Source organism: Hypanus sabinus, chromosome 9, assembly GCF_030144855.1.
Source record: "Hypanus sabinus isolate sHypSab1 chromosome 9, sHypSab1.hap1, whole genome shotgun sequence".
Classification (NCBI taxonomy): Eukaryota; Metazoa; Chordata; class Chondrichthyes; order Myliobatiformes; family Dasyatidae; genus Hypanus; species Hypanus sabinus.
In genome coordinates this window covers 39,964,075-39,987,542 of record NC_082714.1, presented here as the reverse complement: position 1 = coordinate 39,987,542, position 23,468 = coordinate 39,964,075, and the positions used below count along the sequence as shown (strand labels likewise).

Below are 23,468 nucleotides of genomic sequence, written 5' to 3'. Positions count from 1 at the left end.
GTAGTCTCAGTAGTGACTACACAGCTTCCAGTGCTCACTTCCTAAGTGGTGAAGTGGTGGCTTCCCCTTCAAAGTTCAAAGTACAATTATTATCAAAGTATGTATTCTATATACAACCTTGAGTTTAGTGTCCTTACAGGCTGCCACAAAACAGAGAAACCCAATAGAACACATTAAAAAAAAGACCATCCAACACCCAAAGTGCGGGGGGGGGGGGGGAAACAAATTATACAAACAATAAAAGTAAGCAAATAACATTCAGAACTGAAATTCATGAAAGTGAGCCCACAGCCATGAAGCTGGTCATCATCACTGGTCCAAGAACCAGTTAGATGCAGGCCACAGCCTCAGTTCAGTGCAGAGATGGGAAAACGTCGCGGCGCTGAGAGGTAAGCACCCCTGTCCCTCACCTCCAGCCCTGACACCCTGACCTTTTCAAACTGCCCTGGCGCTTGAATCGGCCAGACAGTGGGTCATTCCTCACTTTTGCACTACCAGTTGGATATGCTCTCGGGCCCAGGGCTCACTGGCTCAATTCAGCCCAGCACTTAAATTGCTTAAACCTCAGACTTCCCTACCAAAGAGGAAATACTTCCAGCTAACAGAGTAGTTTATGCATTGTTTATTTTATTTTTAATGATACACATTTAAATTCAGATAATAGTTCCTTACATACTGTAAATTTAAATCCCTCTGAATTATAGAAGATTTCTGAATTCCATAAGATTTATAAACTACAAAGAATTTTAAAACATAGTTACAATTCTTGTTCACTAAAAGAACAGACCAATGATTTGTAGACGCACAAGTTGTCTGTTGCAGAAACCAAAGGTTGAGGAATGAATTGTAGTTTTTCTCTCTGTCACCCCATCTTTCTGTCATTCTCCTTGTCATTCTTAACAATCCCCAAAGCTTTCTAACATTTATACAGTTTTGCTGCTATTGTTTGCTATCATATGACACTATGTTTTTCAGATAACGTTGCTGAGAGAAAGTAATTCACACAGATGATCTAAAAGTTTCTGGGGACAGAGATTACAGAATCCTAAAATTAATGCTGTGATTTTAGCGCTCTGTGTATACAAATGGTCCACTATTATTGATCATACCTGTGACCATGTTTGATGTGCTAGGTCTGGATCCTTGCTTGATTCCTATAAAATAACTTTGCTGTGGTTGCTTCCATTGATACATGCCCCATTGTCTCACATTTAGCTGATGCAGACCAAAACGTCTCATGATCATTTCACTTTATAAACCACATCTCTTCTGCAGCCAATTGCCTGCTGTGGGCCAGCAGTCTGGGCGCTGTAGACAGTGCTGTTCTTTGCAAAGCTCCCCTTATCACTTCAGACTGATTATTACTTGCGATTTACTTTAACAGCTGATGACTGGTTCCTGTTTGCATCAAGAAGCTGAGCAAGGAATATTGGTTAAAAATTTAACTTTGTCACAAATAACTCTAACCCTTTGGGAAGGTCATGCTACTGTGTTAGAAAGCTGTGGTTAGCAACAAGCTTCTCTGGCCCTGGAAAATGAATATCCATCACGTGTAGCTACCATAAAGGCTTAGTGGGAAAGGAGCACAGTATAGGCCTCTTCTACTACTTACTAGACAGGGAGGGTGTAGGGTGAGTGGGGAAGTCCTCAATTATTGTAGTAGTATATCACTCAGCAGACCACACGAGTGACAACAAACCTATTGATCTGAAGGAATTAATAAAGCTCTACTTAAAGCATTGACGATGAATGTAAGAAAGAAAGGCATTGCATGGCTATTCTTGTAAATATATATATATTTTTTTTTTGATTAAAGTTTGTTTTGATACATAAAAAAACAATAAACACAAGGTCTCATTGGTTTGAAAGTTCCATCTTTCCTCAAAGGGAGCAAAGACATATCAACAGGGACCCATAGGGTAAGGGTCAACAAACCCCCATTGCAAAGAAGAGGTATGGTGTGGGCAAAGTGCAAGAGATTCAGTAATGCACTGATTATCAACAGATACCTGGATTCTTCATGGACAGCCCACTGCACTATCAGCAAACCTATCAAGCTCAAGGAGTTCCCGTGGGAAGGAGCACTTCAAAGAACTCCTGAACCAATACTGTTCCCTTGACCCAGTCTCACAACATTCCATCTTGTTCAGCCTTCTGCTCACACAAGAGTTTGTAAAGACCATATATCAACTGAAAATTAACAAGGTTTCTAGGGCAGACAGCATCTCTGCTGAGCCTTTAAATCCTGGCAATGGAGTTATTCAGAGACTAATTAGCAATCTTCTCTCATCTGAGATGTGGAAAACATGCCAGCAAATGGGCAGAATACAGTTATCATTATTAGCATCTTCAACTGAGGACACAAAGTGACCATTGAATGGAGTCTCTGTTGCCTGCATCATTTTAAGTTATTGCGGAGTCCTCCGCACCTCCTCCCAGTAGCCATTGTGCTACTCTGAGCTGTACAGTGATCCGGCTGAGAAAAAGCATAATAAGGGGTAGGCCAGTTAGAACAGAGATGCAGAAAAACCTTTTCACCCAGAGAGTGGTGGATATGTGGAATGCTCTGCCCCAGAAGGCAGTGGAGGACAAGTCTCCAGATGCATTCAAGAGAGAGTTAGATAGAGCTCTTATAGATAGCGGGGTCAAGGGATATGGAGAGAGGGCAGGAACGGGATACTGATTGTTTATGATCAGCCATGATCACAGTGAATGGCGGTGCTGGCTAGAAGGGCCGAATGGCCTGCTCCTGCACCTACTGTCTATTGTCTATAAGACATCATCTTCACTGTGCAACAAATCAAAGAAAAATTCAGGAAGCATTAAAAACTATTGTACTTTCCTCAGCTCCATAAAATCCTTCAACTCAATCAATTAAGAGATACTGTGAAGAATCCGTCCCATCCAAGCAAAGCAGTTTGATTTCTCCAGCCCCCTCTTCAATCTCCTTCACTCGGGTTTTGCTCTCATCCCCAATGGGAGTGGAGTTAATCTGCAGGACAAACAGAACATTCAACCAATCTCTGTCACCTCTACTCCAGAACCACAGCTACTCAGACCTCAACCATTGAGGTACAATGTGTAGCTGGTATGAGCACACTTGGAGATCGAGGTCCAAGTCATCATTGACTTGTGTGTATGCGTGTAAATGGAAACACTGGTAAAACAAAGGTGTCCAGTGAGGGCTTCACTTCACTGGCAGCTGCCTCCGCCTTCTTCCATTCCCCTAGCTTCTCTTCAGCACCAGGCTGAGTCAATGTTTTCCTCAAAGCCAGATGGTGAAAGAGGCAGCAGAAGATGATAAAGAGGGAAGCTGATACCCTCTCTGATGAGTCCTGCAAGTGGTCCAAAATTCGCATCTTGAAGATTCTGACAGCACTTTCAATTACTTTGCTGCAGCTATGGTTGTAGATCCATTCTCCAACACACCTGAGCCACACTGTTGTGAGATGCTAAAGATAGAGAACAGCTATTGGCCCCAAGGGCCATCCACCTTATGATAGACCATCGCTCCTCCAGAGGCTGGTTTTGATGGAGTTTTAGCAGGAGAATGATTTTAAAAAGTTTAAAAAATAAAGTTTACATTGAAACTGATCTTACACATCCTGTGGACTACAGTTCCAAAATTCCAGTGAGCTCAGTAATTGACTGACTTCTCAACAAACCATACAGCAACTGATGACTCCTTTAAAAAGTGTGAACGCAGGACTTATTCCTGCTTTTCCGTGTAATTAGTTTCAGGGGAGAGTTTCACAGGGAGTACCCGACAGGAGGCAGAAATACCTCTGAGGCATGTGCACATGACTCACAGGAAAAGTGGAACCAGAAGATTTATTATGTGTGAACTGTACTGTAAAGTAATGAATTTGCTTTGCACTTGAGTTACACTACAACTCGATCCTCTTATGCCTTAGAGTCAGGGCAGTCACTCACCTCCAGCAGTCTGGGTTCAATCCTAGCCTCTAGTGCTCCTATCCTAAAGACACCCAAGTTGGTAGGTTAATTAACTACAGTGTACTGTAAATTGCCCCTTATGTGTAGAGACTGGTAGAATCTGGGGGGGGGGGGGGGCGGGGTTGGGATAGTTAATGGGATTGTGAGGAGAATAAAGCAGGTTTACTGTAAAAGGACCTGTTGGAAGACTTTTATGCTTTTAAAATACATTTACAATACGTAATCATAAACATGAGAAAGTCTGCAGATGCTGAACAGCCAAAGCCACACACACAGAATGCTGGAGAAACTCAGCAGGTCAGGCAGCATCTATGCAAACGAATATCCTCCAGCATTTTATGTGTGTGACACACACAATGCAATTCAAAATCTAGGACATGAAGCCTATTTGATGACTGAATTGTTGAGCATCATTCCTCTTTCAAAATTGCCAATCCAACTATAAAAAAATAAAAACAGAAAACGCTGGAAATACACAGCAGACCAAACTGCATTGTAGAAATAGGGACAGACTGAGTGATTCAAGTAAATGATCCTTCATCAGAACCATTAACTCTGTTTCTCTTTCCACGGATGTATTTTCTGCTTTTAATTTCAGAGTTCCCACATCTGCAGCTTTCTGACTTTTTCACACTAAGAGACACTAAAAAACAATAGTGTCTGGTCATCACAAGAATTTTTTAAAGTCACAGTATATTATCAAGGAATCGAAGATTATCTAATAAAAAAAAATTGAATAGGGCCTTCTGGCTTTGCCATACCAGACCATAATGCAACAGGCCAGGATACTTTCAGCAAGACATAGAGTCAAAGAGCAGTACAGCACAGAGACAGGCCCTTTGGCCCATCTAAACAAGGTTTATGAGAAGCTGAACTCGTTAATCTCCTAAGAAAGGAAAGATGCTCGGTCCAGGACAGGACATCTGATAAGTTAATGCCCAGGAATTTAAAGCTGCTGACTCTCCCCATCACTGATCCCGCAATCTAGACTGGCACATCTTCTCCCTCCTTCTTCTTCCTGAAATCAACAATCGGCACTTTAGCTTTCCTAACACTGAGCTTTTACACCACCACCCAACCAAGTGACCCATCTCCCTCCGGTAAGCTGACTCATTGCCACCTGTGATTCATCCAACAATAGTAGCGTTGTCAATGAATTTGAGGATCGCATTGGGGCTGTGCTTAGTCACACAGTCATATGTGTGTAGAGAACAGGGCGGGGCTAAGCTTGCAGCCTTGAGGTGAACCTGTGTTGATGGTCAGCAAGGAGGAAGTCAAACATGATTGAGGTCTGCTGATGAAGAAGCTGAAAGGGAGGACAGAGACTTGATGAGTTTGGAAGGGATGATTAAGTTGAACACCAAGCTGTAATTAAAAGCAGCCTCACGTATCAGTCCCTGTTATTCAGATAGTCTGAAGCAGAGTCACATTTGCTGCTGACCTGTTGTAGTGGCAGGCAGATTGAAGCGGGTCCAGGCAATCTCTGAGGAAAGCATTGATTCATGTCATAACCAGCCTCTTGCAACACTTTGTTACAGTTGATGTAAACACTACTGGATAGTAGTCATTGACGCAAGTCACCACATTCTCCTTGGCACCAGTACAAAAGCTGCCTTTTGGAAACAGATAAGAACCTCCAAACCACACAAGCAAGAGGTTGAGTATGTCTGTAAAAATTCCAGCCAGTTCGTCCATCAGATCTTCAATTACTCAGCCAGGTACACTGTCAAGTTCAAATGCAAAGCGAATTTATTATCAAAGTACATACAGTGGATTCCAGTTAATTGAGCCAACGGTTAATTAGGGCAGCTGCTTACTTGGGACAAATCTTAAAAAGCAAAAACTAATTGAGAAAATAGCCGGAATTCCCTTTGTTTATTTGGGACACTATGCCACTTAATTGGGGCAAGAGACTGTTGCCGAATAGCTTCTAACTAGCATCAGTCGTGTACACTACACAGTGCTTAGAGTGAAGAGTTTTTAAATAGCCTCAGTTATGTGTATTAGTGTTCAAAAAGCAGTGATTGTTGACAATGATAGTTGGCGAGAAATAACCAGTGAGACAATTCAGAACTGTTTTACTCCCTGCCTTTTCAGGCTCTCAGGTTTGGAGATGCCAGAAACAGACAGGAGTGCAATGAAACGATTTCACTAATTCAACAAGTTAGGAATTACGAAAAATGTTAAGGTATCAACAATTATCTTGAATGTTACAATGAAAATGAATATTTAGAGGATGCAGTTGTGGAAAAGGTTGAATGAAGGCTGTCCATCACCTGGTGTCTGCACTGATTTTGTTCATTTACAGTCAATCAAAAGAACACGGCAGCGTACACTGGATTAATTCCTCTCTCAACAACTATCAATGTTCAGTTTTATAGTGGTGTAGTAGTATTGATAGTGTTCTAACTTGTTCTGTATTTCATTTAAATGGGGCATGATTTGTTACTCGGTTAAATGGTAGTTTGTCTTTTTATACCTTCTTAACTATTTCCCAAAGCTAATAGAGCAAAACTGTACTGGTCCCAATGTGTCCCAATTAACTGGAATCCACTCTATCTGTTGTCATATACTACTTTGAGATTCATTTTCTTGCAGGCATTTACCAAAAAAAGATATACAATAGAATTTTACTTAAAAAACTATATAGAAACAAAGACTGACAAACACCAATGGTAAAAAGTACAGTATTTGTCAACGTGGAACGGACAGCAAGTCTGTAAATCTGGCAAGAGCAAAGGGTGTTGGGAATGGTGAGGGTGGACTGTCATGGGAGGGGTATGGGACGGGTGGCAGAGAAGGAGTGCCAGGGACAGGGTGGGGGGGGTTGAGTGGGTATATACACATCCAGCTCTGAGACACCAAGCAAGGTTGTTTGATCCCCAACAATTGGTTTACTGATGAGAATGTCACTCTGGTACTTCCTGCTCCCTCCCCTCTGCTTTCCCTTTTCCCATCTCCCTGCCCCCTTCCCACTTTCAGTCCACAGCAGAGACCCAAATCAGAATCAGGTTTATCATCACTCACATATGTCATAAAATTAGTTGTTACTTCGCAGCAGTACAGTGCAATACATAAAATCACTTGAGTATTCCGCCAAAAAAAAAGGTTTTAGGCACACTAGCTAAAACTTTTGCACAGTACAGTACAGGTAGGATGCATGAACATCTATAACCAGGAAGCAGCAATGAGTACTGAAACAACAGTGTAACATGGGGAACTGATGGGTCTGAAATGGTTCAATCCCAGACTCTCAGGTTTGCGCTGACCTTCGCTGGTGTATTCAGCTAGGCTCCATTCGCTTGAACTGCCAACTTAAATAGAAAAATTAAAGGCAAGTGTTTTACTTTATTATTCTCTTATGTTCATTCTGCTTGTAAATTATTTTTAAAGTTTTAAGCGTCATTTAAACATATTCAATTATTGCTAAATGTCTCAATATCACTTGCAAGCTGCGAGTGGTTACATTTCATGGGAAAGCTGTGGCAGCAAGGACACTGGGACTCGGGTAGTGTCCGAAAATAGGTGGGACTACAATGTTCCTGTGGGATGGACAGGTGAAATGAGCTGAACTGAGCACCATCGGCACAATTACTCCCGCTATATCTCACACCAATATCCCGCTGTATATCTCCCACTAATGTTCTAAAATGCTTAACATGCAATAAAGTATTTTGAGGCATGGCAATAAGAGAATTTTTGAAGCACCATTATAGACAATAGATAATAGGTGCAGAAGTAGACTATTTGGCCCTTCGAGCCTGCACCGCCATTTTGAGATCATGGCTGATCAACTACTATCAATACCCGGTTCCAGCCTTGTCCCCATATCCCTTGATTCCCCTATCCATAAGATACCTATCTAGCTCCTTCTTGAAAGCATCCAGAGAATTGGCCTCCACTACCTTCTGAGGCAGAGCATTCCAGACCCCCACAACTCTCTGGGAGAAGAAGTTTTTCCTTAACTCTGTCCTAAATGACCTACCCCTTATTCTCAAACCATGCCCTCTGGTACTGGACTGTCCCAGCATCTGGAACATATTTCCTGCCTCTATCTTGTCCAATCCCTTAATAATCTTAAATGTTTCAATCAGATCCCTTCTCAATCTCCTTAATTCCAGCGTGTACAAGCCCAGTCTCTCTAACCTCTCTGCGTAAGACAGTCCAGACATCCCAGGAATTAACCTCGTGAATCTACGCTGCACTTCCTCTACAGCCAGGACGTCCTTCCTTAACCCTGGAGACCAAAACTGTACACAATACTCCAGGTGTGGGCTCTGTACAAATGCAAGAGGATTTCCTTGCTCTTGTACTCAATTCCCTTTGTAATAAAGGCCAACATTCCATTAGCTTTCTTCACTGCCTGCTGCACTTGCTCATTCACCTTCAGTGACTGATGAACAAGGACTCCTAGATCTCTTTTGTTTTTCTCCCTTACCTAACTCTACACCGTTCAGATAATAATCTGCCTTCCTGTTCTTACTCCCAAAGTGGATAACCTCACACTTATTCACATTAAACGTCATCTGCCAAGTATCTGCCCACTCACTCAGCCTATCCAAGTCACCCTGAATTCTCCTAACATCCTCATCACATGTCACACTGACACCCAGCTTAGTATCATCAGCAAATTTGCTGATGTTATTTTCATTGCCAAATCGTTAACGTAAGTGGTAAACAGCTGTGGTCCCAATACCAAGCCCTGTGGCACCCCACTAGTCACCACCTGCCATTCTGAGAAACACCCATTCACTGCTACCCTTTGCTTTCTATCTGCCAACCAGTTTTCTATCCATGTCAATGTCTTCCCCTCGATGCCCTGAGCTTTGATTTTACCCACCAATCTCCTATGTGGGACCTTATCAAATGCCTTCTGAAAACCGAGGTACACTACACCCACTGGATCTCCCCTGTCTAACTTCCTGGTTACATCCTCGAAAAACTCCAATAGATTAGTCAAACATGATTTACCCTTGGTAAATCCATGCTGGCTCGGCCCAATCCTATCACTGCTATCTAGATATGCCACTATTTCATCCTTAATAATGGACTCTAGCATCTTCCCCACCACCAATGTCAGGCTGACAGGTCGATAGTTCTCTGTTTTCTTCCTCCCTCCTTTCTTAAAAAATGGGATAACATTAGCCATTCTCCAATCCTCAGGAACTGATCCTGAATCTAAGGAACATTGGAAAATGATTACCAATGCATCCGCAATTTCCAGGGCCACCTCTTTTAGGGTGCAGGCCTAAAGGATGCAGACCATCTGAACCTGGGGATTTGTCAGCCTTCAGTCCCATCAGTCTTCTCATCACCGTTTCCTTCCAAATGTCAATCTGTTTCATTTCCTCTGTTACCCTATGTCCTTGGCCCATCCATACATCTGGGAGATTGCTTGTGTCTTCCTTAGTGAAAACAGATCTAAAGTACTCATTAAATTCTTCTGCCATTTCTCTGTTTCCCATAACAATTTCACCCAATTCATTCTTCAAGGGCCCAACATTGTTCTTAACTATCTTCTTTCTCTTCACATACCTAAAAAAGCTTTTACTATCTTCCTTTATATTCCTGGCTAGCTTGCGTTCGTACCTCATTTTTTCTGCCCGTATTGTCTTTTTAGTTAAGTTCTGTTGTTCCTTAAAAACTTCCCAATCATCTGTCCTCCCACTCACCTTAGCTCTGTCATACTTCCTTTTTTTTAATACTATGCAATCTCTGACTTCCTTTGTCACCACTGTGGCCCCTTTCCCCTCTTTGAATCCTTCCTTCTCTGGGGGGATGAGCTGATTTTGCACCTTGTGCATTATTCCCAAGAACACCTGCCATTGCTGTTCCACTGTCTTTTCTGCTAGGCTATCTGTCCAGTCAACTTTGGCCAGCTCCTCCCTCATGGCTCCATAGTTTCCCCTGTTCATCTGCAACACTGACACCTCCGAGCTGCCCTTATCCTTCTCAAATTGCAGATAAAAGCTTATCATATTGTGATCACTACCTCCTAATGGCTCTTTTACTGCAAGATCACTTATCAAATCCTGTTCATTACATAACACTAAATCCAGAATAGTCTTGTCCCTGGTCGGCTCTCATACAAGCTGTTCCAAGAATGCATCCCGTAGGCACTCTACAAACTCCCTATCCTATGGTCCAGCACCAACCTGATTCTCCCAGTTCACCTACATGTTGAAATCCCCCATAACTACTGCGACATTACCTTTGCCACATGCCAATGTTAACTCCCTATTCAACTTGCACCCAATATCCATGCTACTGTTTGGTGGCCTGTAGACAACACTCATTAGGGTCCTTTTGCCTTTCCTGTTCCTCAGTTCTATCCACACAGACTCTACTTCTCCTGACCCTATGTCCCCCCTTGCAAAGGACTGAATCTCATTCCTCACCAACAGGGCCACCCCACCCCCTCTGCCCACATTTCTGTCCCTATGATAGCACGTATACCCTTGTTCATTCATTTCCCAGGTCTGATCTCCCTGCAGCCATGTCTCCATTATCCCAACAACATCATAATTATCCATTGACATAGAGTATCACAAGGAGTTATAAACAAACAAGAAATACACCGGCCTATAAGCGTCCTCTTTTTTTCACTTGCAAAGGGTTCAGGGTTATGTTACGGATGCAAGAGCAGTGACAGACTGAAAGTTATGAAAAAATTAATGTTGCCTAGAAATTCAATTGCAGAATGATTTTTTTTGTATCCTTATGCGATTGAAAATTAACTCCTCTCCTGAGTGAAACATGGGTCAAATATTTCACCAGATCTGCTTGGTGTTTTTCAAATACACCCCAATTTTGAAACCCTAAGGCGCCCTGGAATGACCTTTGCAAAAAAATGCTTGGACCATGTATGAGGTGGGAGGCTTATGGGCACCTATCAAGGACCAACTTACCCACACATTACCTGATGGGATGCCTGTAGGCAAACAAATTATGTACATTTATTCTTCGGCACTGCCACCCATCGGCTTGAACAACCCGCACACCCCCACTGCATTTGTCCAACCATCTCTTAATCTCTAAACACTGATTCCAGAACCTCAATCTGTGATTTCCCCCAGGATGAGAGGCCAGGGTTGATTTTGCCCCACTATTCCTGAGCTGCTGTTCCTGATCCCATAACACACGTGCATGTCACTTTCTGGCTGGCTCCACTAACCCCACCTCTTCCCCCCTCCATCCACCTCAAAGTTAATGTTTAAGGCTCAAAGTACACTTATCAAAATATGTATACATTATTCAACCTTGAGATTCATCTCTCCTCACAAGCAGCCACAAAACAAGAAAACCCAAAAGAACCCATTAAAAAAAGATAAACACCGAATGTGCAGAGAGAGAAAAAGAATCAAATCATGCAAACATTAAAAGTAAGCAAATAGCACTTAGAATGAAAGTGAGTCCACAGACACGAAGCCTGGAGTGGCCAGAGCAGGCCCACAGCCTCAGCCTCAGTTTCAGTTCTTCACGCAGTGGGGCAAAACATCACAGAGCCCACAGACACAAAGCCTGGAGCAGCCAGAGCAGGCCCACAGCCTCAGCCTCAGTTTCAGTTCTTCACGCAGTGGGGTAAAACGTCGCAAAGCCCACAGACATGAAGCCTGGAGCAGCCAGAGCAGACCCACAGCCTCAGCCTCAGTGCAGTGAAGAGCAGATTAAACGTCACGGAGCAGCAAGCAGAACCAGCCCAACCCTTGCCTCTAGTCCTGACACCCTGGTAGTTGTCCTCAATTCACCACTGTCAACACCAACTGCTATTCTCACATTCCTGATTTCTAGATCCCGAGCTCCACCACCTAACACAGCTCATGTTGACGCCACGTTCTGGAATATGTCTAACCTGGAAGGAAGTACTTAGCTGCAATTTTGCCATGGAAATGTGCAATGTCCAATCTGCTGCCTGGAACTAAAATTCCAAACAGAGGGTCAATAATCCAAGTGGGATTCTATTGCATCCTAATGAGTGCATGAGAATTCTTCCGCACAAACTGGTTAAGTGCAAAACCTGAACAACTTTCCAGAATCTGGGAACAGGTGTTGCAATTCAGACTCTCGATCTAGCTCCACAATTTAGTTTGATCAGTTTGATTATTCATTATCACTCTATCGAAATACTTGCATACACTGGCCAATGGAAACACGAATCTGCTTCACACGTCACAGGGAGGAAGCTCTCCCTTTCTGTCTCTCACACATACATGCAGACTCTATGATCTAACATACTTCCTAACTTTAAAAAAATACCAATATAATATCTCAACAGATCAAAAAGAGCACTATCTGGGTACTCACAAGGATGATTATAGTTTCTTTTTCCCTTTCTATTCAACAGCTAAATTCAACCTTCTAGTTGATGGCTAGATCAGCCACAATCTCAGTCCTGATCGTTGTACGTTGACAGCACATGATATATTGGGATGATGGATTAGGTGAAAACTCAATTTAGTTAGATCATTATCATTGATGCCCTCAACTTGCAATAGATGTCTGCCAGTAACCTAATGTGCCAGTCTGGATAAAATTAAGTGTTTATGGAGTGAAATTGAGAGAAAACAGCTTGTTATGGGGAATCATTTCCACAAATGAGCTCATGGCAAAGCATTCCTATTTATAAATAACATGTGATAAGATAAATGTGAAGAAAGACCTGCTTTGCATCTGATAACATTGTTATATATTAAAAGAATCTGCCTTTTCTGTGCTTTCGCCATGCATTGATGGTAAAGAAAAGCCTATGAAGGCAATAGCTCAAGTGTACACTGTAACACAAATCCACACCAGGGACATTTTTGGGTATTTTTCCTGGGTATTTCCCCAGAAAGTTGATATGACCTGCCAAGGGAGGAAGACTTAACAGTGTGTCTGAGCTTCCAGGACATTCCTGCAACAGACCAAGCACGTAACATGCCTGTCAAAATGAAATGTCAGTGAGCTTCTGGTGTCTGGTATAGTTCTGGGCCATGGATTGAATTACATGGGTGGCAGAGGTTATCTTTGCCTAGTGTTTTGGGCTTCAACTTATTTATGCTTTACAAATATTTTCTACTGTTTAGCCAGCTATCCGGTTTCCCTCACAGCTGAGACAGAGCCTATAGCACGGCTGGAAAACAAGCAGTATCAACATTTCAGGAATGGTTTAACCACCTGGGTGCTACTGCAAGCAATATGGAAAGAAAATAATAGAGGCAAACCACTTTAAGACTCTAGTTTGGTATTTTCATCTACCGGTTAAGGACCAGGGCTGCTCAAACTATAAAAAGCCTGTTCAATTTTCACTTGGTTTGGGAAAGCATCACCTTGCAAAAATGGATGTTAGGTTGGAAGTGACATATTCTCCAAAAGTAAACTCAGCCAAATTAGCTAGTTGATCTGAAACCGATTCCCGGTAAGGGCAAGGGGCAGAGGGCTGGCTTGGTATCCTAATCTCAACCGTGACAAATGGAAAAATTAAGCTTCAAACTGGAGGTGCTTCAGAGAGACAGCACTCATCATTCAACCAGAGATTTGAAATGTTGGGATTTGCCTGAAACTAGAGGAATACCCCATGGGACATAGCTAGATAAACATACAGACGCGTTTAGGGAACTCTTTCACAAAACACAAATGAAGCTCCCTTGTGCTGTGTCCAGGCGTTCTCGAGCCTTTTCCACTTTAACACTGTTACAGATGGGTTCCATTCTACTTCAGCTACTAAACTAACAGTGCTTAGCAAGGTTATGCTTAAAGCCAGATGACACTTTCTGACTGGTGCACTCACGGAAGAAGCAGGGCTGCCCAGCTGATGGACTATGCAAATTTTCATTGCCTGACGTGGCAGCAAAGCACATCTGCTACAAACAACTGGCTGAATCCAGCTGGTATCCTCTTGCTCCTGAGCTAAGGTAAGAAGCTGCTGAAACATCTGCAGGCACTCACTTTGGGAGACAGGATGGAAAAATATCTGCTTGTTTTGTCCTTATACTATCTTGGACTACATGGGAGGAATACCCACTTAGTTTCAATAGGACCTTGTATGAGATTATCCACAAACTTTTAATGAAATTAATGAAAAATGCCTAGACACTGTTTGATATCCAGCATAAAGATAATCTACTTACTATCTAGAACTGCTCATGAGTAGATGTCTTTTTAGTCGGGTGATATAATTGTAAAGTGGCAACTCATTGTCTGGAAGTGCATGTGAAAAATATCCGAGTTCTGAATGTGTATATTAAAAAGAGTCCTTTCATTGTAGGAACTGTGTCTAAAGCCCATCAAATCATTGCCTGACATTCCATAGGCTGTATATCCACTTACCATCGGCAAATAAAATACAGAGCGCCAACACACTTTTAATTCACATATAAAGAACATCCATATACTTCTCAAGATAATTTATAAAATAGATTCTGTCATTGATCCTACAGATAGAGAATACCTGGTTAATTTCTGGGATCACACGAAAAGAACATCCATACATTGAATTGTGTATGATCAGCATTTGCAGGTTACCTAGAACTGTAGGATGGCAATGTGCATGAAGAATCTGCAATTAATCTAATAATATGTGTGTGCATATAAAGAATATCCACTCACAATCCGGTATGGTGCAGGAAGAATGTTCATTCACCATCTGATGGTGGTTTGAACCTCTGGGATTCTCTATCCAGAGGGTTGTGCAGATCAATGGAAACACTGAAAAAGGAAGTCAAAGTTGAGTTTTATTGTCAAATGCACAAGGAAAGTAACATGTATGCACAGGTGCAATGAAAAGCTTACTTGCAGCAGCAACGTAGGCACATAGCATTACATAAGCTGCAATAACAAGAAATAAGGATAAATTAAATATAAATTGTGCACAATTTTATCACAATTAGAACAAAAATAAACAAATCCATTTTAGTGCAAAGTGGTCAAAGTGCCAAAGTGTTGCAAAATTGCAGTGATCAAGGAATTTTGCCAGTTGGTTCAAAAACCGAATAGATGAAGAGAACTTGATGGAACTTCATTCATCAAAATAACTTGTTGTTATGCTGTTCTTGAACCTGATGGTTAACACTCCCTCTAACTTGTAACTTGAGAGTACAATTTTTTTTGCCCAGTGACAACAACGTGTGTGCACGGAATTTTATGTATAGAGGTGTTCGTTTTAACAGCTAGCAAAGCACTCTCAATAAGAACTTTGATCTCCCCTGGGTTTGACCATTTTCACCCCCATTCATCTGCACGCCTGTAACAGGTAATGAAGGACTTTCTCACCAGAGTTTTTGCACACCATCCATATGGGATTTGCATGCTAAATGACACTTTTAAAAAGTCGATTTTCCAAATATCACTCCACCTCTTCCCATTTGTAAATTCTCCAGCAGCAACTTTTGCAGTGTGACAATACACGCAAGTAACACCAGTTTCAGTATTGTGTATAAATATTTCTCTCAGCTGCACATTCCTGACCTCATGAGTTTTCAATGTATCAGCTTTATTAAGCCATTCTGCTTTAAATGAACTAGCAGTTCTTTTGTGCTTCACACCTTTGCTTCTTTGGAATTCGACATTGTGAATCAATAATTTCTGCAATAAAAACAGCTTGGCGTCATGTGGAGACTTGTGTGCTTTAAGGACTCCATCAGGTGATGTTGCTCAGGGCCTCCCATGTTGAACATTGTGGACGAGATTCCAGATGAAGGTCGATCCAATTCCAGCTCCCAAATAGACAGACTCGTGTCTGCCCTTCCCAGGCCACACTTCAATTAGAAATGTGAATGCCTTACGAAACGAACAAAATAAAAACAGTACCAATAAGGCAGTCCTAAAAATCAGCAAACAAACCATTGCAAACTCCACATTGTCAAGACCGTCCACATCAGAAACCAGAAAAGGAAATTTAATTGTGTGTGATCGTGGAATATACTTAACATGGCAACGAGGTAAAGGGTGACAACCTTTTGTGTGCAGTTTAAATTCCTTTGTGTGCGAGAATCTCACCTTATAGGGAACATTGCTGATGGTGTAGGACTTTATGCTTCTGTACCTTCTGTCAAATGATAGATATGTAAAGATGGCATGGCTGCTTGAGGCACTACCTCCTATAGGTACTACCAATGGCTGGGAGGGATATGCCCATGATAAATTTCTCAGAGTCCATTACTCCCTACACATCCTTAGTTCCTGTGTCTTCAAATTTCCGTAACAGATGATGCAACCAGTCAAGGTACTTTCAACAGTACGAAAGTTTGACAGAGTGATGAAAAGCTAACCCTCCTTAACCTGGAGTACTGGCACAGAGAGGACTTGAGACTTGGGATAGATTAGCCAGTGAATAACTGGCAGGTCAGAAGGGCCAGATGACCATTTTCTACTCCTATTTTCCTACAAAATCTATCTGGGACCTTATGTGAAGAACGGGTATTCATTGGCTGGAGCTGTGGTTAACTTATATCCACTCCACATCCGTGACCATATATGAAGAAGACTGACTCACCTTTTAAGACCATGAATGAAAATTATCCACTCACTGTTTGAGTCCGTCCATGAGAAAGAAATTAAGTGTATCTGAAGCCCATGAAGTCGTCTCCCAGCATAAGTCATCCTGGACAGGAACAAAAATTGAAACATGAAGATAGCAGGGGGAGGGTGGGGAGAGTTCGCAGCAAGGAGAACAGTCCGCTCATGCTTTGATGGAAGTTTTCAGCTGCTGATCATTTTTAATGGTGTCTCATGTTTCAGACCAAGTGTGAGGCACATAAAGGCTAAGTTAACTTAAACTGCACAGGACAAATATGGGGCAGTGGCAATGCTCATGATGAGGCAACAATAATGATGTCCCTTCATTTAATGCCATTAATATTGCAAAACAATTCATAGGAATATCATCAATGAAAACAATCATACAAAGCAGCAAAAAGAGATTTGAAAATGGTTAATCAAAAGATTTGTCAAAGTTGTAGGTGTCTGGGAATATTTTGGAGTTTCATGAATATAGCAGGTAATGATTCAAGCAAGAACAAGTGTTCAGTTCTTGATGTAGACTATACATTGCTAGCAGTAAATTTAAGTTAAAAGCACAACTTTGCAAAATGGTGATTATGAATCATATTTGCATATGCATTAGCCAAATGTTAAGACAATGGGGTTGTGTTAATTGCCCTGCATCAACTATGGATTTAAGGAATTTGCGCCATTGTAACATTTTGAACATTGAGCAAATTCAGGAGTTTGAAAGTGTCTCAGGCAAGGTACTTGAACATTCAGAGGTGTCACACACCGTGATATACAATTCAAAAGAAGCATTGTCAACCCAAAGTATTTAAGTAGTGTTGACGTAAATGATGTAGTTGTAACTATTGAAACAGTATTGTTTTTTTGCACACTGGTTGAATGCTTAAATTGGTGTGGCCTTTCAATGATTTATTATGGATATTATTCTATTACAGATGTATTGAGTATGCCTGCAAGAAAATGAATCTTAGGGCTGTATATGCTGAGAAATATGTACTTTGATCATAAATTTTTGAATTTTTCATCATCCATAGAAGTACACAAGAGTTTTAATAGAGGGCAAACAATGTGATATGCTAGTGGAATCAGGAGCTTCGGTCCCCACTAGCCCACGAGTGGGGAGGTTACTTATCTTGGAGGTGTAACAGAAAAACAATGAGGGCAGAGAAAGTGTGAGCATCAGGTACTTCAGATAGAGGCAATACACTTTCCAGTGGATTTCTGGGTATGCCCAGACCATGAAGGTACAGTCTTGGGGATATATGCACTTAGTAAGACAGGTGCTATCATAGATTCAAGGACGGGATAGATCACATAGACAATTTAGGGTCATCAAACACTTGTGATTCACAGAACAGACAACATGACTAAAGCAGCCCTGACCAGCAGGGACTGGAGCCAAGATGGCATATCTGGATTATATCATGAGATCCCAGGGGCACGTTCTGAACAAAAACAAGATTGTGAACCAGTCAGAATAGTCCTGATTAGAGTAGAGTCATATAAACCCACACATATATATCCCAGATATAAGTGGAAGCAAGGGTCTGGACTACAGGATAGTCCTAGAGGGATGAAACATTCTGATGTAGGACATATCACCCAAGACTGTAAGGTAAACAGATCATATAATCAAAATTCTATAGATCAGAGATTTGAATTTGAGAAAGCTCAGAAGATGTTCAAATTTTGGTTGATGTGGGGATGGTTGAAGGTTTGGCTTGTCCATGACCAATAATTTCTAGCATTGTTTGTTTCAAAGCTTTAAAGTTGAAGATTGTGAAACTTGGCATGAATGCTTAACCTTTGAGAGAGAGTAACTCAAAGAGAAGACCAAAAGAACATATGTTCTAAGAGCAGAACTGGACCATTTGGGCCATTGGGTCAGCTCCACCATTCCATCATGGCGGATCTATTATCCCTCTCAACGCCATTTACCTCCCTTCTCCCCTTAACCTTTGATGCCCTGATTAATCAAGAACTTATCAAACTCTGCCCTAAATATACCCAATATCCAATGATATGGCCTGCACGGCCATCTGCAGCAATTAATTTCACAGATTCACCACTGCCTGGCTACAGAAAACTTTCCTCATCTCTTTTCTAAATGGACATTCCTCAATTCTAAGGCTGTGTACTCTGGCCCTAGATTCCACCGCCATCCCCACAGTAAATATCTTCTCCACATCCACTTTATCCAGACCTTTCAATTTTCGATGTTACAACGAGATCCCCCTCATTCTTCCAACTCCAGTGAGTACAGGCCCAGAGCTATTAAATATCCCTTGTATGTTAACCCTTTCATTCCTGGCATCATTCTTCTGAACCTCCTCTGGACCCTCTCTAATGCCAGCACATCTTTTCTTAGATAAGGGGCCCAAAACAGCTCACGGTACTCCGTGTGGTCTAAATAACAATGCCTTATAAAGCCTCAGCATTACATCTTCGCTTTTGAAATCTAGTCCTCTCAAAATTAATGCTAACATTACATTTGCCTTCCTTACCACAAACTCAACTTTTAAGTTAACCTTTAGGGAATCCTGCATGAGGACTGCTATGTCCCTTTGTATCTCTGACTTTTGGATTTTCTCACCATTTAGAAAATAGTCTACATCTTTGTTCCTTCTGCCAAAGTACATGACTATGCACTTCTGTACATTATATTCCATCTGCCACATCAGCGCCTATTCTCCCTTTCTGTCTAAGTCCTTCTGCAGACACCCTGCTTCCTCAACACTACCTGCCCCTTCATTTATCCATGCTAGAAAGGTACTTAAAGGCTCTTAGCTTGTTGTGCACATTGCCTCCTAAGGGTTCCATTACCTGAAGCTTCCTAATCAAATCCAGGGACAACACATAACACCCAATACAGAATTGCCATTCCCTTAGTGAGCTCAACCACAAACTGCTCTAAAAAGTCATCTCGTAGGCATTCTACAAACTCGGCCTCTTGAGATTCAGCACCAATCTGATTTTCCAAATCTACCTGCATATTGAAATCCCCATGATTATCGCAACATTGCCCTTTTTAGATGCTTTTTCTGTCTCCCATTGCAATCTGTAGCCCACATCCTGGCTACTGTACAGAGGCCTGTATATAATTCCCATTGGCGCCTTTTTACCCTTGAAATTTCTTAACTCTACCCACAAGGACTCTACATCATTGAATCCTATGTCACCTCTCTCCAACGATTTGATTTCATATTTTACCAACAGAGCCACCCCAACACCTCTGCCTACCTGTGTGTCCTTTTAATACAATGATGTTAAACTCCCAAGTATTATCTTCTTTCAGCCACAACTCAGAGATGCCCACAACATCATAACTGCCAATTTCTAACAGCACTCCAAGTCATCTACCTTATTCTAGATACTGCACTCAGATTTAACACCTTCAGTCCTGTATTCACCATCCGTTTTGATGTTAGCCCGTTACACTTTAAATCATCCCACTGACTGCAGTTCTTCCCTATCATCTGCATCTAGTTGTATGCTAACTACCACATCCCCAGCCCTAACACTCTGATTACCATCCCCATGCTAAATTTGTTTAAACCTTTCTCAACAGCTCTAGCAAACCTGCCCACAAGGATATTGGTCCCCCTTGGGTTCAGTTAGAACACATCCTCTTTGTACAAGTCACACATTCTCCTGAAGAGATCTCAACAACCCAGAAATCTGAAACTCTGCCCCTTGCACCAATTCCTCAGCCACACACTTATCTGCCAAATCATCCTGTTCTTACTCTCACGGGCACCTGGCCCAGACAACAATCCAAAGATTACTACTCTGAAAGTCCTGTCCTGCTTAATTCTTTATTCTATCTTCAGGACCTCCTCCCCTATCCTACCTATGTTATCAATACCAATATGTACTACGACTTCTGCCTGGTCAACCTCCCCCCTTCGAACGCCATGGACCCAATTAGAGACATCCCTGACCCTGGCACCTGGGAGGCAGCATACCATCCAGTGTCTCTTTCACATTCACAGAATCTGCTTTCTGCTCCTCTAATTATGGAATCCCCTATCACAACTAAACTTCTTTTCTCCCCACTTCCCTTCTAAGTCACAGAGCCAGACTTAGTGCCAGAGGCTTGGTCACTGTGGCTTCCCCCTGGTAGGTCAACAGTTTCTAGAGCCATATACTTATTATAGAGGGCAATGGCCACAGGGGTGCCCTCTACTGGGTACCTACTTGTTTTCTCTTTCCTGACCATCACCCAGGTACCAGCTTCCTGCAATATAGGGGTGATTACGTTCTGTAGCTCCTATCTATCACCTCCTTACTTTCCCATATGAGCTGAAGATCATCCAGCTGTAGCACAGTTCCTTTACAGTGTATCTAAGGAGCTGCAGCTCGATGCGTTTCATGCAGATGGAGACTGGAGATCTCCCAAATTTCCCACATCACTCACAAAGAACATACCACGACTTCTGGATCTATTCTCAGCACTGTAGCTATGTACTAACAGAAGGGAATAAAACTTACTAGAAACTTTCTTACTTACCTATAACCTCTGTCTACACTCGTCTAAGCCTGGTCTTGCTGAAGCCTGCTGAGCCAAAGCAGAACCACTCTAAAGGTGGCCCAGTCCAACAATGGTTGTTCGATTTAAATCTTCTTCCTTTTTATTGGCCCTGCACTGCTTTCAGTCCGACAAAAAAAGCTGAAACCTCCCAAGCTCTCTAGCATGTGAATAGCTGAATTTGAAAAATGTTGTGTGAGATGTGGCTACAAGGGGGGGGGGGGGGTGGAAGAGAGAGAGAGAGAATATGCATGAGTGAGTGAGTGATCATGGGTTTCTTAAATCTGTATCAGGAGGGTATTTGAACTAATCAAGAGGAAAATTTTGCTACTTGATGTAAAATAAATTTGCAGGCTGCTTTATCTAAGAAGTCTCTAAGAACTTTTGTGTCAGTACATGAGTGTGGGCCTCATCTATCCATCTTTTCTTTTTGTTTATTCTTTGGAATGTATTTATTGTGTGTTAACTGTTTGTTCTAAGTATTTTTCAGTTTATTTGTGAAGCTTCAGAAGGAAGAAAAGTGCAAGGGTTGATTTTTGTTTTGTCTTATCTGTGTTTTAAGTTTGTGTGTATTTCTTTCTTCCTTTTCGAATGGGTAGTGGACAGAAATAAACCCAAGTTCCACACTGGCCATGCTGAATCCTGGCTAAGGTGATGAAAATATGAGTGTCTCTTTTCTGGATATGAGATTCCCACATTCTATAAAATATTGACAATTGGGAAATTGGTGATTTGTGTACACTCAAGTTGGGAATTTGAAAGGCATGCTTTTGAAGGAAGATTGAAACATTTGGGGAGTGAACTGAAATATTGGTTTTCCTAAAAAGAATGCTCCATAAGGTTAAAATATATATTGGGCATTATCAATGCACTGATTGAGTTTTAGGTCTTTAGCAATAAACTTTGCAAGACTGAGACATAGTCATAGTGTGTGTCCTCTAAAATGCAAATGCAGACTGGGCTTGAAGTCCAGCACGTGTCTGGTGAAATGAAAATTGCTGCTGACCATAGAGAACCAGAGTGAGTCAACCCACCAGCAATCTCATTACAGGAAACTTAAATAATGACCATCAGCCTCCTGACTGAAGAAGACCCAAGTGTAAAGGAACAGGAACGCGAATGCAGAAGACATTCAAACTGAAAGATATTGGTAACAGTACTTTGTACTGAAGGCCGGTTCTGGAAGCTAGATGATTAGTTATATAAATCGGAATAGAAAGATATTGTGAAAATAGATGGAGGGATCCAAAGTATGGCAGAGACATCAGGTTCCACCCCTTGTTCATTCCACAACCTTGATGTCAGACAGAAGAAGAGAGGAGCATCAAGAAGGGCAGCCTGAACGGTGACTGAACAAACACAAGTAAAATGGGCCCTTTCAGCAGTTGGTCCACCAATCGAAAGGACATTGTGGGAGGGGGATGCCACCACAGCGAGGTCATTGTAGCGATCCATATAGCAACACCCCAAACTTTCCCGTAGATCGATCTAAGGGTCTAAAAGGCTTGACAGATTATTCTGAAAATCTTCTGTCATGGCATTGTTGCCTGTGAACCTGAAACGAAGTTACTTTGCTGGTGCCCTGTGCACTGAGTTACTTCTGATGGCCACTGCTGAGTTTTAGTTATCAGAGAATAAAGGAGCAAGGATAAGGATATGATTAAACTGCAATGGACCAGCAGGGAAGGAGGCACAAGCACATGAAAAACAATGCTATTTTAAAGGCTGTTGAAATTGAGAAGTTAAAAAGTATCCAAGCAGAGGATGTGATCAAATTTCTGGAACATTTTATTGCCATCTCTGCTTTGTCTTGTAGATAGCCAGGCTGTAGATATAGGTCCACAAAGAGGCATGATAGATTGGTAATAGGGAAGGCGATCTGAAGTGCAGGGCATTTTTGGTGCCCTACTCAATTAGATCATCCTTAAAGTTTGGCCTTTACCTCCTCCCCACCTACCTTCCGCAGGGATCACTCTCTCCGTGATTTGCTTGTTCATTTGTCTCTCCCCATTAATCTCCCACCTGGCATAACAACAGAAATCCTACACCTGCCCATTCACCTTCTCCATTACCTCCATTCAGGGCCCCAAACAGTCAGGGTCTTTTATTGTATATGGTGCTCCAAATTCAGCATCCTCTACATTGGTAAGTTGAGGGATCACTTTGTCAAGAATCCCTGTTCAAAAAGCAGAATTTGATGGTAGTCAACCATTTTAATTCCTACCTCTATTCCCGTTCTGAAATGTGAGTCCGTGGCCTTCTCTTTTTCAACAATGAGGCCTCCCCTAGGGTGGAGGAGCATCACCTCATAGTCCATCAAGGTAACCTCCAAGCTGATGGCATGAACATCAATTTCTCATTTTGGTAATTTTTCCACTCCTCCCTTCCCATCTCTTCTATTCCGCACTCTAGCCTCTTACCTGTTCTCCTCACCCGCCTACCATCTCCCCATGGTGGCCTTCCTTCTTCCCTTTCTCCCATGGTCCACTCTCCTATC

At 42.0% G+C, this 23,468-nt stretch overlaps 1 long non-coding RNA gene across 4 annotated transcripts in view; it reads right to left on the bottom strand.

Annotated features, from left to right (window-relative positions):
• Positions 1-23,468, bottom strand: part of LOC132399289 (uncharacterized) — a 52,316-nt gene that overhangs the window by 17,097 nt on the left and 11,751 nt on the right. For all 4 annotated transcript variants that reach the window (XR_009513939.1, XR_009513940.1, XR_009513941.1 and 1 more), the window contains exons 2-3: positions 16,427-16,534; positions 14,542-14,640 (exon numbers count right to left, since the gene is read on the bottom strand). This is a non-coding gene — a long non-coding RNA (uncharacterized LOC132399289). The remainder of the gene's footprint in view (positions 1-14,541; positions 14,641-16,426; positions 16,535-23,468) is intronic.